We start from the raw sequence: 4641 nt of genomic DNA on the forward strand, positions 1-4641 counted from the left end.
CAAGCTGTCTTACAGATACCTGCAGGTTCCTGGGAAAAGTTCTGCTGCTATATCAAGAAATCTGGTCTGGTGAAAACTAACAGTCTCCAGAGCCTATTTTGACCCCACCCATTTGTGAGCATATTTTACAGGTCACTCCTGCTGCCTGGGCCTAGGCCAACCTGCAGAGGGCCCTCCAGATAACACCAGCATTTCTGCACCAGCTCCTGGGACTTCACCATAGGTACCATCTTTCCTGGCTCAAATGGACACCTACCCAACAACTGAAATCTGGTTTTAAAGGGCACATCTGCTCTCATTTCATTCATTCATCCTTGCCTCTCCTGTACAACCAGGGCACTTCTCTGGTCCTTTCATTCTGGCAGTTAGTCACCCTTCCCATGACTAGCCCCATTTATAGGGCCAATAATAGCAATCTATTTTTTCTCCTAGCAACCTGCCTTCTCATCTCTCTCAAGAAACAGATGCCTTGAGGTCTCCAGGATAGTAGTTACCTGGATGTCTCTCCAGCTACATCTCCTGCTGAGTGTGAGCTCACCAACCCCCAACTCTCCCTTCCCCTACATCGCCAATGCCCGCAGGAAGTAGCCAAACTTGAACTGGTACCCCTATACCCAAAGAGTCTGGAATGTTTGGGTGGAAGTTTCACCTCAGCCACTGGCATCCCTATATCCAAAGATTCTGAAATGTTTGGATAGAAGCCACACCCCAACCCCAAGCATCCATATATCCAAAGAATCTGGAATGTTTGGGTGTAAGTTCCACCCCAAGCCCTCTTCCCTGGGAGTTCTCTCAGTCCAGATTCTGCCCCCGAGAAAGCCCACCAAATGATGGCCCCTCCACAGAGATGCTCGAGGCCACTCATACAGGGTATTTAAACTGCTCCCCAGAGAACAAACACATGGTTTTTTGGTCTTCTTTTCCTGTTTCCTCTCTGGGGGGGGGGCTGTAAAGCCCTTTGGGAGTGTTTGTATCCATTAAACCTGGGCTTTTCTAATTTGATTTGATTTGGTCTGATTCAAATTATTGCATAAGCAGAGAGGCTTATTGGGGTGAAGGAATTTTCATTCATATCCCACATTATGGTGGTTAGTTTTTTTATTTTATTTACTTTTTGGTTTTTCAAGGCAAGGTTTCTTTATGTAGCCTTTACTGTCCTAGAACTACCTCTGTATGCCAGGTTGGCCTTGAACTCATAGACCTCTGTGTAGTTGGAAGTTTCTACCCCACCAGTAGCTCCCAAATAAACACATTGAGTTTTATATCAGTTACATATGCTCAGCCATGGGAAGTACTCTACAACACATGGGCACAGGAGACCACTTCCTACGTATTACCCCAGCAGCACAGACATTAAGGGCCTCATTGAATAAATGGGACCTCCTGAGACTGAGAAGCTTCTGTAAAGCAAAGGACACTGTCACTAAGACAAAAAGGCAACCCACTGACTGGGAGAAGATCTTCACCAACCCCGCAACTGACAAAGGTCTGATCTCCAAAATATATAAAGAACTCAAGAAACTAGACCGTAAAAGGCTAATCAACCCAATTATAAAATGGGGCACTGACCTGAACAGAGAATTCTCAACAGAAGAACTTCAAATGGCCAAAAGACACTTAAGGTCATGCTCAACTTCCTTAGCGATCAGGGAAATGCAAATCAAGACAACTTTAAGATACCATCTTACACCTGTCAGAATGGCTAAAATAAAAAAACACCAATGATAGCCTTTGCTGGAGAGGTTGTGGAGAAAGGGGTACACTCATCCATTGCTGGTGGGAATGCAATCTTGTGCAACCACTCTGGAAAGCAGTGTGGCGGTTTCTCAGGAAATTCGGGATCAACCTACCCCTGGACCCAGCAATACCACTCTTGGGTATATACCCAAGAGAGGCCTTATCATACAACAAAAGTATATGCTCAACTATGTTCATAGCAGCATTGTTTGTAATAGCCAGAACCTGGAAACAACCTAGATGCCCTTCAATGGAAGAATGGATGAAGAAAGTATGGAATATATACATATTAGAGTGTTACTCAGCAGTAAAAAACAAGGACTTCTTGAATTTTGCGTACAACTGGATGGAAATAGAAAACACTATCCTGAGTGAGGTAAGCCAGACCCAAAAAGAGGAACATGGATGTACTCACTCATATTTGGTTTCTAGCCATAAATAAAGGACATTGAGCTTATAATTCACGATCCTAGAGAAGCTAAATAAGAAGGTGAATCCAAAGACAAACATATAGGCATCCTCCTGAATATTAACCTTCATCAGGTGATGAAAGGAGACAGAGACAGAGACCCACATTGGAGCACCGGACAGAAACCTCAAGGTCCAAATCAGGAGCAGAAGGAGAGGGAGCACGAGCAAGGAACTCAGGACTGCGAGGGGTACACCCACACACTGAGAGAATGGGGATGTTCTATCGGGAATTCACCAAGGCCAGCTGGCCTGGGTCCGAAAAAGCATGGGATAAAACCGGACTTGCTGAACATAGCGGACAATGAGGACTACTGAGAACTCAAGAACAATGGCAATGGGTTTTTGATCCTACTGCACATACTGGCTTTGGGGGAGCCTAGGCAGTTTGGATGCTCACCTTACTAAACCTGGATGGAGGTGGGCGGTCCTTGGACTTCCCACAGGTCAGGGAACCCTGATTGCTCTTCGAGCGGATGAGGGAGAGGGACTTGATCGGGGGAGGGAAATGGGAGGCGGTGGCGGGGAGGAGGCAGAAATCCTTACTAAATAAATAAAAAAAAACAAATGCTCAGCCAATAGCTTAGGCTTGTTACTAGCTATTTTTATATGTTTTGCCATGTGGATTGATACCTTTTCTCAGTAGGACATACCCCATCTTCTCTCTGCATCTTCTGGCAACTTCTGACTCTGCACTTCTTCCTCCCATCATCCTCTTAGACTGGCTGTCCTGCCTATACTTGCTGTTTAGCTATTAGCCAATCAGTTTTTTTTTTTTTTGGTTTTTTTTTTTTGAGACAGGGTTTCTCTGTGGTTTTGGAGCCTGTCCTGGAACTAGCTCTGTAGACCAGGCTGGTCTCGAACTCACAGAGATCCGCCTGCCTCTGCCTCCCGAGTGCTGGGATTAAAGGCGTGCACCACCACCGCCCGGCCAGCCAATCAGGTTTTTATTAACAATGAGAACAATACATATTTACACTGTGCAAAGAGTGTTCCACAGCATTTCACCCTTGTTGTCTAATTGAAAAAAGGAGGTTTTTAACTTTAACATAGTAAAATTATATGCAACAAAAAAGTTATTAAGTAAGAACTACAATTATATCTTTATGCCATTTGTATCTGACAAAAATTAAAAAAAATGCTCTATTATCTATTTTATTTTTGTGAGTCTAAAGTTTTATACCTAATTTACCTTCTATCATAACAAAGGAAGATATAACTATAACTATCTAGTCTTAGTTCCATCAAAGGCCCCAGAAGGATGAAATGTTACCTAATGACAGGGACATCAGGCTGTCTGGAAAGTCACCCTAGGTTCTTCTGTAACATTGAGGCACCACCTCTGGCCTACAGGCCTAGTATATCTGACAGACATATCTGAGGAGCAGGGAATTTTGAAGGACTGGCCTATCGTGCCTTGGCAAAGTTCGGCACTCAGTTTCTTTAGCATCCTGTTAGTCCAGTTTAGATAGTATACTGTCAGTAATTGAGGCAAGGACTGTTTCTTTGCCCAAATGGCTAGCTTTTGCCATAAAGAAAACAAACTACTATCTATCTATCTATCTATCTATCTATCTATCTATCTATCTATCGTGCTTTGGGGAAAATAGACTCACAAAGCTGGGAACTGGCCATGTTCTGCTTTATGCTACCTGACCCAGTCTTTATAACCCAAGAGAGCATACAACTTCTCTCTCTCTCCTTTTAAGAGATCATGTCCACAGACAAGAAGCCACACCTTAAGGCCAGTACACCAAAGCTATTGGCGGAATGAATTCCCACAAGTTTCTTCAATGTCCATCATCTTCTTTGAAGTTGATTGGTGCTGCCAAGAGCAGATGCATCTCACTGTTAATAGAGATGGCTTAATTTAAGTTTTTTAAAAGCTATCTAGAAACCAGCCTAAGCTAAAGCCAAGCATTCATAATTTGTAAGTCTCTGTGTTATGATATAGGGGCTGGCAGTCCAAAAAAGCCTGCTACAGTTCTCTGGAAATTCAAAGTCAGCCTGGTCTACATAGTGAGGTTCAGGCCAGCTAGGACAACATAGTGAAACCCTGCCCCCAATAAATAACTCTTAAAACTTAACAACAATGACAAACAACCCAAATTGGGTTGAAATGATGGTTCAGCCATCAAGAGCAATTGCTCTTCTTGCAGAGGACCTGAGTTTACTGCTTGCCTGTCACCCATATGGTGACTTACAACTGGGAACTACAGTTCCAGGGGATATGATGACCTCTTCTGACCTCTGTTGGTCCCAGAAATGCACATATATACATGCAGGTATAACACTTATACACATAAAGTAAAAATAAAAATAATAAATAAATCTTAAAAAAAATCCTTCTGCCTCTGCTCCCCAAGTTTTAGAATTAAAGGTGTATGCTGCCAAACACAGTTTCCATTTTTTCTTTAATAGATACTGGCAATAGTT

Source organism: Microtus oregoni, unplaced genomic scaffold (assembly GCF_018167655.1).
Source record: "Microtus oregoni isolate MIOR12 unplaced genomic scaffold, Mior012 000050F_ref0000143, whole genome shotgun sequence".
Classification (NCBI taxonomy): Eukaryota; Metazoa; Chordata; class Mammalia; order Rodentia; family Cricetidae; genus Microtus; species Microtus oregoni.